This window comes from Ovis canadensis, chromosome 1 (assembly GCF_042477335.2).
Source record: "Ovis canadensis isolate MfBH-ARS-UI-01 breed Bighorn chromosome 1, ARS-UI_OviCan_v2, whole genome shotgun sequence".
In the NCBI taxonomy this organism is placed as follows: domain Eukaryota; kingdom Metazoa; phylum Chordata; class Mammalia; order Artiodactyla; family Bovidae; genus Ovis; species Ovis canadensis.
In genome coordinates this window covers 113,454,611-113,468,775 of record NC_091245.1, presented here as the reverse complement: position 1 = coordinate 113,468,775, position 14,165 = coordinate 113,454,611, and the positions used below count along the sequence as shown (strand labels likewise).

At 40.6% G+C, this 14,165-nt stretch overlaps 1 long non-coding RNA gene across 1 annotated transcript; it reads right to left on the bottom strand.

Moving 5' to 3' along the window:
* Positions 1-3,227: 3,227 nt before the first annotated feature.
* LOC138417309 (uncharacterized) lies at positions 3,228-13,633 on the bottom strand. The gene is made up of 4 exons (XR_011248068.1): positions 13,424-13,633; positions 8,361-8,559; positions 4,566-4,822; positions 3,228-4,234 (listed from the first exon to the last, which is right to left on the bottom strand). It is a non-coding gene; the product is annotated as an uncharacterized lncRNA (long non-coding RNA).
* Positions 13,634-14,165: the final 532 nt, after the last annotated feature.

Below are 14,165 nucleotides of genomic sequence, written 5' to 3'. Positions count from 1 at the left end.
CACCCCAGGACAGGATGACTTGGGGTGTGGGCAAGCAAGCCTCCTAAAGACTCAGCTGCGGAAGCTGTAGCAGCCATGGCAACAGTGGAATGCGAGTGGTCAGAAAGAAAACTAGCTTCCCTGACAGGCCCAGTCAGTGAAAATGCTGAATCCTAACCACAGAGAACCAGCAAAGGATACTAGGACAGACAGCACCTTTTAGAAAACAATCTTGGGAATCACTCGAACAAATATTAGGAACTTTTAGGGATCCTGAAAAATGTTCCTGAAATTTTAAATAATTCTATCTTTGAGTGGGTGTTTTATAACTGGAGTCCAATGGAACAGTGGAGCCTGCTCAATGAGCTGATATCAGCAACATTCTTATCACCTGCCTTGTCACCCATCTGTATATGTTAATAGCATTTACTTTGCTTGATGAACACAGAATTCTGGATGGACCCGCTATGCAGTGGGAGTTCGAAGACCTAAGATGAGTAACATAACGTAGGCACAATGCTTCTATGACTGAATAAGCTGACCTGCTTGGTCCAGAGGCCACACTTGCCCTTCAAAGCAGAACTTGCTTCAAATGCAAAAAGGCAGCAACATAGTAAGAAAAACAAATGACCAGTGAATCCTATCATATCTTTTCTGATATCACTTCGCTCAAAGCTCAACATTCAGAAAACTAAGATCATGGCATCTGGTCCCATCACTTCATGACAAATAGATAGGAAAACAGTGAAACAGTGGCTGACTTTATTTTGGGGGGCTCGAAAATCACTGCAGATGGTGATTGCAGCCATGAAATTAAAAGACACTTACTCCTTGGAAGGAAAGTTATGACCAACCTAGACAGCATATTAAAAAGCAAAGACATTACTTTGTCAACAAAAGTTGATGGTAGTCATGTATGGATGTGAGAGTTGGACTATAAAGAAAGCTGAGCGCAGAAGAACTGTGGTGTTGGAGAAGACTCTTAAGAGTCCCTTGGACTGGAAGGAGATCCAACCAGTCCACCCTAAAGGGAATCAGTCCTGGGTGTTCATTGGAAGGACTGATGTTGAAGCTAAAACTCCAATATTTTGGCCACCTGATGCGGAGAGCTGACTCATTTGAAAAGACCCTGATGCTGGGAAAGATTGAGGGCAGGAGGAGAAGGGGATGACAGAGGATGAGATGGTTGGATGGCATCACCAACTCAACGGACATGGGTCTGGATGGACTCTGGGCGTTGGTGATGGACAGGGAGGCCTGGCATGCTGCGCTTCATGGGGTCGCAAAGAGTCGGACACGACTGAGCAACTGAACTGACTGAACTATGCTGAAAACAATGACAGAAAAAAAAAAAAAAAGAACAACTCATAGTTCCTTTTCCTTTCAGTCCTTACTTATCAGCAAGCCAAAGAAAATGTTGGTAGTTTGTAGCAGGACTTCTCAGGTGCCACTAGTGGCAAAGAACCAACCTGCCAATACAGGAGACTTAAGAGGCATGGATTCAATCACTGGGTCAGGAAGATCCCATGGAAAAGGAAATGGCAACCCACTCTAGTATTCCTGCCTGGTGAATCCCATGGACAGAGGAGCCTGCGGGGGCTATAGTCATAGGGTCGCAGAGAGAAAGACATGACTGAAGTGACTGAGCATACACACGTGTGTGTATCAAGAAAGAAAACAAATACAGCTGAGTTCGTTTTGTGCAGCATTTCCACTATTCCAGTAGAGACAAAAGTTTATGTGCCCATAGAAGCTATCAAATATGGAGTGGGGGTCTCAGTGATCAGCATATGAATGATGCTGAATTCCTATGCATATGGATTTTATATTTGTATTGTCAAATAAAAACAAATCCAGACTTAGATAAGCAAAGACTTTTCAAAGAGAAAAGGGAGAATGTTCCAATCTCAGAAATCTACAAGCATCTCAAAATTGAATAGAAAAAAAGAGTGTTGCTTTCAGAGGGAGGAGTAAGCAGAGCTTAGCAGAAACTTTTAAGGGGAAGTTGAGGAATCAAGGGAATATAAATAGATGGCAGGATCAGAGCAGTTTCCCAGGAAATGTGTCTCCCTGTCTACGCTGATTCTCAGGTTAAGTTGGTGAAGGAACATACTCTGTATGCTCATCAGGGGCAGTCCAAAGTTTAAGGGCCTGTTGGCAGTAGAGAAACCTGATTGAAGTTAGGTCAAGATAAAGAAGATAAGGAATGGACAACAGTGAGAACTTGGTCAGCATATAAAACTGCCATTGCATGATATAAAGTTAATAAATAATATTTATGCTCTTTAAATTCTTAATTTTTCTTCACATAGATGTTAAATAGCAAGTAAAAAACACCATAACAAGTCACGAGAGAGACCACAGCCAAAAAGGAAAAGGTGTTACGCTTCACTACCTCAAACAGCATTTTTCACATTTTCATTTTGCTCTGGGCCCCATAATTTTGTACCTGATCCTGGTATAAGAGGTTAAGTTGGGTTTCCTGGTATATACTTGTGCGTTAGTTATTAAGACTTCTTTCTCAAACTTCCCAGCTTTTTTGTCTTGCTTTTGTTATCCATTTCTCTTCTTTATTACTACTAAGCTCCTGATACTGTGCCATCAACATTTCCAGTGTTCTGGGCCTTAGCCAAGCAGCCAAAGAACTGTAGAACACCTCTGCTGTACCTCCCTTCAGGTGGCCGGCTGGCCCCTATGCCCATTGATTGCTTTTCTTCCCTTTCCCAGTTGGGCAGAAGTCGACTGTTTCTTCCCAATCTGTTCTTTGCAGGCAGGAGGTAGGGCATGCCTCTCGCCGGAGCATCCTGTTGAATTTTCCTGCCACTTGGCCAAACCTAATCTCTGATCCTCCCAGGCTACTGCAGGGCAACCTCTTCAGCCTATGGCCATCTGCTTCAATGCTGCAGCGTGAAATGGGTTTGGGTGGGGGAGAGATGGAGAGCCAACAGTGTTTCTGGCATTTCCACCAAATCCCACTCCTATGCTGGTGTCTTACTCTCCCACAGGTAGGGGACTGGCTGCTGGTGGTACCTGGGAACTAATGGGACCAGAGTGTAGAGGGAAAGACCAGAGCATCAGAGTCTTTAGCTAGTTGTACACAGGGTAGAACCAGGCAGTTGAAGGAGATAACCAACCTTGATGAAATACTCTGTCTCCTTCCTTATTAGCATAGTAGAGATTATTATCATCTGTCACAGAGATTAGGATTTGATTTCCCAAACATTTAATTAATTTGTTACCACATCACGTTTGTTTATTCATTTTATTTGTTGGCTTACAAGTAAAATTAACCAGTTATTATACAGAAATACATTCTTATTTTACAAGAAATACAAATGAATAACATGCCTGATTTTGCAAGCTGGGTAAGTATATTGAGTGGTTCTGGACTTCCCTATGAAGCAGCTGGTGACAGCCACCAGTGGAAAGACCAAAAATGGTAAAATTACTGGATTTCCTAGAACTCTAATTTTAACTATTTCAAAATGGGGGAAATTTTCATAATTATTAATGCTGTGCCTGTGCTAATCTAACCTTTCAAGATTTAGAAGATATCTAAAATATTGTGTGTGTTTCAGTGCAAAAATTAATTTTTTTAAATACAAATCAGGGAACTCCCTGGAGGCCCAGGGGCTGGTACTCAGGACTTTCACTGCCAGGCCTGGGTTTGTTCCCTGCTCAGCAAACTAAGCTTCTGCAGGCCAGGAGGTGTGCCCCACTCCCCCCAAAAGCATGAATCAGTGATTCTCAATGTGGGTGGCATTTTGAAATTACTTGAAGGTCATCTTTAACCTTCACAGCCCTCCCTCAGGTGCTGATCAACCTAGCAGCTGGGTGTTAGACTTTGCCCTGTTCCTCTTGAGAACTGTGGCTTGTAGACCCCTTCTCCTCCCTTCCTCCAGAAGTGGGAGAAGAGGCTGGGCTGGTGTCTGTCTGGCTTAATAACTAGTGCTAAGACTTGTAAAATAAAGATTCCCAGTCTCCTTACACTAAGTGTCTGAGAGACTCCATATAGTTTCTGAAATATTGTGTTATAATAAGAAATACATATTTTGGTCTTCATTCCAGGATACTGGCCAAAGCGCCTAAAAACCTTTCTAATTTCCTGGGAGCATCTTTTGTTCTTGTATTTGGCCTTTGACCTGGTTCCTGTCACAGAACTCCTAAATCCCTTGGAATTTCCTGGATAATAGGAGCATCTTATGTTCTGTTGAGGCAACTTTTGGTGGGCTCCTGGATAGCTTCAGGATGGGGCCTGGTCATTAGAAAGAACAGTGATTAAAAGAAGCCTGGACATTTCAGCCCCCCTACCATTTCCCCACTGGCATCTTTTGGAGAGGATTGGAAACTGAGTTGATAATCAAGCGTGCCCATCTGTTTACAATAGCCAATACATGGAAGCAACCTAAACCTCCATCGACAGCTGAATGAGTTTGGAAGATGCGGTATATACTCATAGTAGAATACAATCAGCCATTAAAAAGAAGAAACTAATACCATTGACAGCAACATGGATGATTGGAGATTATCATGCCAAGGGAAGTAAGTTAGAAAGAGACAGATAAATACCACATGATGTATCTTACCAGACTGAGCAACTAACACTTTTGGGGTGGCGCTAGTGGTAAGGAACACGTCTGCCAATGCAGGAGACTTAAGAGATGTGGATTCTATCCCCGGGTCAGGGAGATTCCCTGGAGAAAGATATGGCAGTCCACTCCAGTGTTGTTGCCTGGAGAACCACATGCACAGAGGACCCTGGCAGGCTGCAGTCCAGAGGGTCGCAAAGAGTCGGACACTGCTGAAGCGACTTAGCGTGCAGCACATCTTTTATGTATGGAACCTAAAATATGGCACAAATGAACCTATTTCTGAAACAGAAATAGATGCACAGACACAGAGAACAAACTCATTGGCTACCAGAGGGGAAAGGGAGTGGAGAAGGGGTAAATCAGGAGTTTCGGATTAGCAGATACAAACTACAACATATGACATAATACACAGGGAACCATTCTCAATGTCCTGTAATAAATCATAATGGAAAAGAGTATGAGAAAGAATATGTACATATATAAATGTATACCTCAATTACTTTGCTATATACCAGGAACCAATTCAACATTGCAAATCAACTATACCTCAAATCAAAAAAATCAAGCTACAGTCAAGCTTATTAGATGAGCTTAACTAGAGAAGTTCAGAAAGCCTTTCAAGTTGGTGAACACATGGAGGGTGCTAGGAAGGTGGCGTGTCTGGAGCGAGTGTCAAACTGCAAGCCCATTCCTGCATATCTTGCCGTATGTACTTCTTCCACCTGGCTGCTTCTGAGTTGCATCCTTTAATAATAAATCCATAATCCAGTAAGCAACCTGTTTCCCTGAATTCAATGAGTAATTCTAGCAAGTTCTCAAACTTGAGAAAGGAGTTTTGAGAACTTTTAATTCATAACTGGTTGATCAGATCCATACCTGGATTTGCAATAGGTATATGAACGGAAGATCGCAATCTTGTGGGACTGAACACTTAACCTGTCTGGGCTAACCCTAGGTTGAGAGTGTCAGAATTCAATTGAATTTAGGACACCCAGCTGGTGTCAGAGAACTGGTCAGTGTTGGGGGAACAAACCACACGTCTCTGTCAGAAGTACTCACTGTGTAGAAGAATAGAGTCTTGTGTGTGTGTTCAAATATTCTTATCCCAGCAGCTCAGAAACTATGCTTGTACACTTTAAAAATTGATGACCAACTTGCATAACATATTACCTTTCATTCTGGGCTATTTTAATGTCCCATTCTGTAGACTTGTCATCCTGGATTGACTGATTATATAGTGCCAGACAAGATATTTCATTCCAGTTAGAGTCAAGCTAAAATAATCTACAAACATATGCAGTTCCCATTTGATTCAGCCCTTTGGGTCTGTATAAAATATGTTATGAAAACAAACAAAAAGGACAAATATTGCATTGTATTAGAATTTTAGAGAAATTAAACAATGATGAATCATTCTATTTCTGTTGCAGATAAAAGATAAATCTTAAGTCATTCATATACATACTAAGATTAATCAACCTCTCAAATGGCTTGAATAAAGTCTGCCTATTAAGAAAAATTTATAGTAGATCCTATACCAGTATCTGATAGAATTGTTTCAAACATCCCACTCTTGCAGAGAGGCTGCTACATGTTCAGACTTTCCCACAGAGTGCCTTAGAGGGTCATGGATGCACACAGTGAAGATTTTGTGGTTTCCCACATGAGGAGTCAGGTGCCATGATAAGAAGTGAGGGATAATGAGAACCAACCACGAACAGCCTAAACATGTCTGTTTACCTGATGTCTATACTCCCCTTTTATACAAATGATGAAGTGAAGTCTGACTCTCTGTGACCCCATGGACTGTAGCCTACCAGGCTCCTCTGTCCATGGGATTTTCCAGGCAATAGTACTGGAGTGGATTGCCATTTCCTTCCCCAGGGGATCTTCCCGACCCAGGGATCAAACCCGGGTCTCCCACATTGTAGACAGACGCTTTACCGTCTGAGCCACCAGGGAAGTCCTATACAAATGATACTATACTATACATATTTTTTTCTATACCTGCCTTATTAAATAATCTTCTTCATTCCTTTTTGTAGCTGCATAGTATTCGACCATGTAGATGTTTATAATTTATTTCACCAATACTCTATGAATGAGTACTCTATGAATGAATGTCTAGGTTATTTCCAATCTGTTACTATTATGCTACTTGAATAACCTGTACAAGTATCACTTTGAAAATGTGCAGCTATATCCAGAGAATAAATTCATGGAAGAATTGCTAAGTGAAGAGAAATATGAATTTGTAATTTTTAAGGAATTTCATTTTGTTCATTTTTCCTTCTTATTGAGATTTAAGGTGCACTAAACTAATAGTAAACTTACGGCTTGGTGAGTTTGTATATATTCATACAACTGTGCAATCACCACTCAAGTTAAGATATAGAATATTTCCAGCATTCTACGTGGTTCTCTCCTGCTCCTTTTCAATCTGTACTCCCCACCAGAGGGAGACACTGTTCTGATATTTATCACAGTTCTTGAAATTTCATATACATGAAAGCACAGGGTAAGTTCTCTTTTGTGTATAGCATCTCTCACTCACATAATGATTATTAAAAACAATCATATTGTTGAGGATATCAGTATATAGTTATTTTATTGCTATGAGTATTCCATTATATATCACATTTTAAAAATCCAGTCTCCTAATGTCTAGTCAAGGCTATGGTTTTTCCAGTGGTCATGTATGGATATGAGAGTTGGACTGTGAAGAAGGCTGAGCGCGGAAGAATTGATGCTTTTGAACTGTGGTGTTGGAGAAGACTCCTGAGAGTCCCTTGGACTGCAAGGAGATCCAACCAGTCCATCCTAAAGGAGATCAGTCCTGGGATTTCTTTGGAAGGAATGATGCTAAAGCTGAAACTCCAATACTTTGGCCACCTCATGCGAAGAGTTGACTCATTGTAAAAGACTCTGATGCTGGGAGGGATTGGGGGCAGGAGGAGAAGGGGACGAGAGAGGATGAGATGGCTGGATGGCATCACTGACTCGATGGACATGAGTCTGAGTGAACTCCGGGTGTTGGTGATGGACAGGGAGGCCTGGCGTGCTGCGATTCATGGGGTCGCAAAGAGTCGGACACAACTGAGCGACTGAACTGACTGAATAATGGATATACGGGTATTTTTCCCAGTTTTAGATGATATTGGCACACCAGTCTTCTTTCGGTTAATGTCTTCGTGGTGTATCATTTTCTGTCCTTTTATTTTCAACCAATCTGTGTCTTAATACCTGAGGTTTATTTTGTGTATTGTAAAGAGCACATAGTTGAGTCTTAGGTTTGTTTATTGATCCAGTCTGACAACTTTTGTTTGCTAATTGGGGTATACAGTCTATCTACATTTATTGCGGTTACTCATACAGTTAAGTTTATCTTTTTGTTTTCCACTTGCTCCATATATTACTTATTTCCTTATTATTCTTTCCTGTCTTCGCTTATGTTGATTGTATGTTTTGTTATTCAAGTTTATCTCCTCTATTAACTTTGTAGTTATTGCTTTTTGGAGTATTCTTTTAGTGGTTATCCTAGAGATTACAATAGGCATCCTTGGTTTCTTTTAGCTTAACTTAACTTAGTGTATTTACAACTACTTTATGCCACACAGGAATCTTAGCAGTTCAGCTCTACTTACCTTCCTGCCATTTGTGTTATTTTTGTCATATATTTCACTTCATCATAGGTTATATGATGGTTATCACTGTCACTTAAAACAGGCAATGCTATTTCATATTTCCATGCGTCAGCTTGCTGGTTGTTATGTTTTCCCTTATACATACCTGTTTCTATGTGCAGACATTTTCCTTCATCCAAAAAACTCCTCTTAGCTGGAAATGTACAGCTTTTGTTTTGTCTGAAAATGTCTTTATTTTGCTTTCATATTAAGGATGTTTTCACTGATCATATAATTCTTGGATGGTAAGTGTCTCTTCTATTTTTCAGCATTTTAAACATGCTATTACATGTCTTCCATGGTTTCTGTTGGAAAACCAGCATCATTCACATTGATAGCTAACAATGGTATCGCAATCATGATCTCTGAAGAAGACTTAGCTTTGGGACCAAGGACCAGGCCTGATCACTCAGAGCTTTTGTGTGGCAGACGTTTTATTACAGTGAAAAAGGGCAGAGAAAGCTTCTGACACAGACATCAGGAGGGGGACGGAGAGTGCCCCCCTTGATAGTCTCATCAAGGCCTTTTATATACTTTTACCAGACCCACTCCCATAACATACATCTTAAATTAACAAGGTTAGAACTAACAATAGAAAGATCTCACCAGATCTTCCACAATATACAGCTTAATATGGCAAGATTAGTCAGAAGGTTCTTGTTCAGAAGGAGAAACATGTCCTCCAGCGAGACACATGTTTGTCATATAATCTTTAGTACAGAGCTTATAAGGAAAAACATACCCTTGAACAAGATGAGTTGTTTTGTTGTGTAATCTTTAGCTCTGGGCTTAAAGGGAAAAAAGTCTTATGTGACTAAGACAAACCAACGGAAAACAAATAAAAAAAAACGCTTGTCCTTTTCTCTTCCTTGAGGGATTCAGACTCCTTATCAACCTACCTAAGAATTAACTCTCTCAATATGGTACTCTTTTAAAAGTAACATCTTTTTTTTCCCTATCTATTTTTATGATTTTTATGTTTAACTTGTATTTTTAGTAATTGAACTTTGATTTTTCAGAAACTTAGTAATTTAAAGAAAAACCAAGACGTGGTTTTCTTTGTATTTGTCCTGCTTGGGGTTTGCTGCATTCCTTGAGTCTGGAAATAGAGTCATTCATCGGTTTTGGAAAGTTCTCAGTCACTATCTCCTCAAAATCACTTCTGTCCATTATCTTTCTTCTCTCCTACTGGAACCAAATGCAATGCTTCTGGTATAGTCTCTTTTCCCCATGGTTTGCACATGCTGCTACTGCTGCTAAGTCCCACCAATCGTGTCTGACCCTGTGCGACCCCATAGATGGCAGCCCACCAGGCTCCCCTGTCCCTGGGATTCTCCAGGCAAGAACACTGGAGTGGGTTACCATTTCCTTCTCCAGTGCATGAAAGTGAAAAGTGAAAGTGAAGTTGTTCAGTAGTGTCCGACTCTTCGAGACCTCATGGACTGTAGTCCACCAGGCTTCTCCGTCCATGGGATTTTCCAGGCAAGAGTACTGGAGTAGGGTGCCATTGCCTTCTCAATTTGCATATGTGTGTGCTTCAATTTGGATATTTGGTATTGACCTGTCTTTGAGTTCACTAATCCTGTCTTCTGTTGTGTCCAGTTTGATGTTAAAGCCATCCAGAGAGTTCAGTTCTAGAAGTCCATTTGCATCTCTATATGGATTCTTACATATCTACTGAAATGCTCCATCTTTTCATCTATTTTTCATGTTTCTCTGTATTTTCTTTAAATAATAACCATAGTTATTTTAAAGTTCTTGTCTATAACTTTAAGCAATTGGCTGACCTTTGTTTCTGCTTCTACAGTTTGCTTTTTCTCCTGATTAATGGTCACATTTTACTTTTTCTCATGTCTTCTAATTTTTATTGTATGATGGACATTGAATAAAATAACTGTAGAGACTGAAGTAGATGTTTTCTTCCAAAGGGTTTTTTTTCCCTTTTATTTTTTTCTGTCAGGCAGAGAGGATAAGAGTTGATCACTTTAATCCAATTGTGCATTAATCTGGGTCATGGATAGGTACATCCCCTGGATCATTGAAAAAGCAGGAGAGTTCCAGAAGAACATCTATTTCTGCTTTATTGGCTATGCCAAAGCCTTTGACTGTGTGTATCACAATAAACTGTGGAAAATTCTGAAAGAGATAGGAATACCAGACCACCTGACCTGCCTCTTGAGAAACCTATATGCAGATCAGGAAGCAACAGTTAGAACTGGACATGGGACAACAGACTGGTTCCAAATAGGGAAAGGAGTACATCAAGGCTGTATATCGTCACCCTGCTTATTTAACTTAAATACAGAAAACATCATGAGAAATGCTTGGCTGGAAAAGCTCAAGCTGGAATCAAGATTGCAGGGAGAAATATCAATAACCTCAGATATGCAGATGACACCACCCTTATGGAAGAAAGTGAAGAGGAACAAAAGAGCCTCTGATGAAAGTGAAAGAGGAGAGTGAAAAAGTTGGCTTAAAGCTCAACATTCAGAAAACTAAGATCATGGCATCCGGGCCCATCACTTAATGGCAAATAGATGTGGAAACAGTGGCTGACTTTATTTTGGGGGGCTCCAAAATCACTGCAGATGGTGATTGCAGTCATGAAATTAAAAGACGCTTACTCCTTGGAAGGAGAGTTATGACCAACCTAGACAGCACATTAAAACCCAGAGACATTACTTTGCCAACAAAGGTCCATCTAGTCAAGGCTATGGTTTTTCCAGTGGTCATGGATAGATGTGAGAGTTGGACTGTGAAGAAAGCTGAGCACTGAAGAATTGATGCTTTTGAACTGTGGTGTTGGAGAAGACTCTTGAGAGTCCTTTGGACTGCAAGGAGATTCAAACAGTCCATTCTAAAGGAGATCAGTCCTGGGTGTTCATTGGAAGGAGTGAGGCTGAGGCTGAAACTCCAATACTTTGGCCACCTGATGTGAAGAGCTGACTCATTGGAAAAGACCATGATGCTGGGAAAGATTGAGGGCAGGAGGAGAAGGGGAAGGGGATGACAGAGGATGAGATGTTTGAATGGCATCACTGACTCAATGAACATGAGTTTAGGTGAACTCCGGGAGTTGGTGATGGACAGGGAGGCCTGGCATGCTGCGATTCATTGGGCTGCAAAGAGTCAGACATGACTGAGCAACTGAACTGAACTAAACTGAACTGATGGATAGGCACAGTTTTAGTCAGGATTAGACCAACTCTGATATCAATGATCTCAAGAGTAAAATCTGATATAAATATATGTACTTCCTGCAGGCCACTCTCTCTGGCACCCTGTCTCCCAAGCACTGAGACATTGCAGGAGGTCTCACTCTGCCTTTTCATCTCAGCACTCAGCCTCCCATGCTAACCCAGTTTTCAACAAATGTTGTGTGGGGAGAAATAGTCATTTGTTTGATGTTCCATTGAGTTTTATGTATCAACAAACCAGTATGGCCATCCAAAGTTCCACCAGTTTTTCTTTCCTTTAGTAGGGTTCCTCTGCCTTTGTGGTTATTGTTCAGTCACCAAGTCATGTCTGACTATTTGCAGCCCCATGGACTACAGCGCACCAGGCCTCCCTGTCCCTCACCATCTCCCAGAATTTGCCCAAGTTCATGGACAAACTGTCGCCCTTTTCTCCTTCTGACTTCAATCTTTCTCAGCATCAGGGTATTTTCCAATATGTTGGCTCTTCACATCAGGTGGCCAAGTATTGGAACTTCAGCTTCAGCATCAATCCTTCTAATGAGTATTCAGGGTTGATTTTCTTTAGGGTTGATTGGTTTGATTTCCTTGCAGTCCAAGGGACTCTCAAGAGTCTTCTCCAGCACCACAGTTCAAAAGCATCAATTCTTTGGTGCTCTACCTTCTTTATGGTCCAGCTCTCACATCAGTACATGACTACTGGAAAGAACATAGCTTTGACTGTCTATACGGACCTTTGTTGGCAAAGTGCTGTCTTTGCTGCTTAATACTCTGCCTAGATGATATCTAATTCTCACTTTGGTCCCAGACTCAGAAAGTTCTCAGAGGGAAGAGAACAACTAACAATCTCAGCTTACCTGAGGCTATTTCTCTGTATAATTTTAGTTCATCTAGTCCTCTTTGCTTCACAGCCCTCTGATAACTTTTTAAAGTATTACGTTTACAGTTTACTACATAAACTGCATACAGTTTATATATTATATTTATATTAAAATACTGTATGTATTGGGCTTTCCAGTTGGCTCTAGTGGTAAAGAACTCACCTGCCAATGCAGGAAATGTAAGAGATGCAGGTTTGATCCCTGGGTCAGGAAAATCCCCTGGAGGAGAGCATGTCAACCCACTCCAGCGTTCTTCCCTGGAGAATCCCTTGGACAGAGGAGCCTGGTGGGCTGCAGTTCATTGGGTTGCACATGAAGCAGCTTAGCATGCACACATGGTATGTATTATATATAAAACTGCAATATATCATATCATATATATTTTTTAAGTATTCTATTTTTTCAGTTGCTGTAGAGAGCAAGACGGCCTGCCCTTTTCCTACTACAATAAACTCTGAAGCAGAGGAGTTTTTTTCATTTTTTAAATAAATAATATGTACACATTGCAAAGTTTGAAAGGGCAAAGAGTAAACTCTAAGTTTAAAAACCTTTCAGCCATGTAGTTATCCCCAGAAGCAGTAGATACTAGCATATTCTGTATCTTTTCAGATATATGTAGATATGGATGCATATATGAGATAATTCCTCTTTTGAGGGAATGTTTGTGTTTTCCTCTGCATTAGAAAATCTAATATTTAATTTTCTTCCCTTGTGTCAAAGGATCTTTGCCAAGATATGTTAAAATAATGACAGTTGGCTTCAGTGTAATAATCCACGTTAGAACATACATCTCTGCAGTTTCATTAACTCTCCAGAATGGTAAGCGATGCATTTCTGCTGTTTACAAACCGAGTCTGCGGTGTTGTGTTAATAGCAGCCTGAATGGACTAAAGACAAGCAGCAAGAAGAGGTTACACATGAAGATGGGAGACTGCATATGCGTATCTAATTTCACTCTCTTCCACCCTCAGTAAAACAATAGCATGAGATTTTAAACAGATAGAAAACACAGAGACGGGGAGAGCAAAGGAATAGCGGCTGGCAGTTTACAGAAACCAGTCAACAACAGTGCAGAGTAGCCTATCTGTACATACCGTTTTCTCCAGAGTGAATAAAGTGACTTACAAAAGCCAGTGGCACCATCACTTCCTTGACAAGATCCATGTTGCCTAAGCAAAAGTCAGTCAAGCACTAATCTGTACTTTAGCATAGACATCCGGATTGCATCCAGTTCTCACTGTCACATACAATCCTATCCTGAATATCCTGGTACACGTTTCCTACTAGACCTACGTGTTCGTGTCTCTGGCACATAGCTAGGAAGACTGCTGAGTCGGACGGAGTACACAGTTACGTAAGGACTTCCAGGTTGCTTCCACTATGCTGACCTATCTGAACTTCTCCCAACAAGACATGAGTATGCCCATTTCTCTATATTTTAGTTAAACTTACTAACTTTCTAATGGTTCCCACTCAAAAATGTGAAGTGATATCTCAGTTTTATTTTTACTTTTCTAATTACTAGTAAGATTCACCCCGTCTCTTCAAATTTTTAGCCATCTAGTTTTTTCCCTCTGTGAATTGACTAATCACAGTCTTTGCCCATTTTTTTTTTTTCTATTGGGTTTCCAGTTGGCTTTCTTATTTATTTTTTTGAGGGGCAAGATTATGGTTGAGGAAGTTCCTCACACGTCAATTATATCTCCGTTTTTTAAGAAAGGTCTTTGTATATTCTAGAATCTAAATATTAGTCCCTCATTTGTTTTAGATGCTGCAATATCTCGTCCCTGTCTGTTGCTGTTGACTCTGTCCATGTGGTGCTGTGTCGAAGTCTTT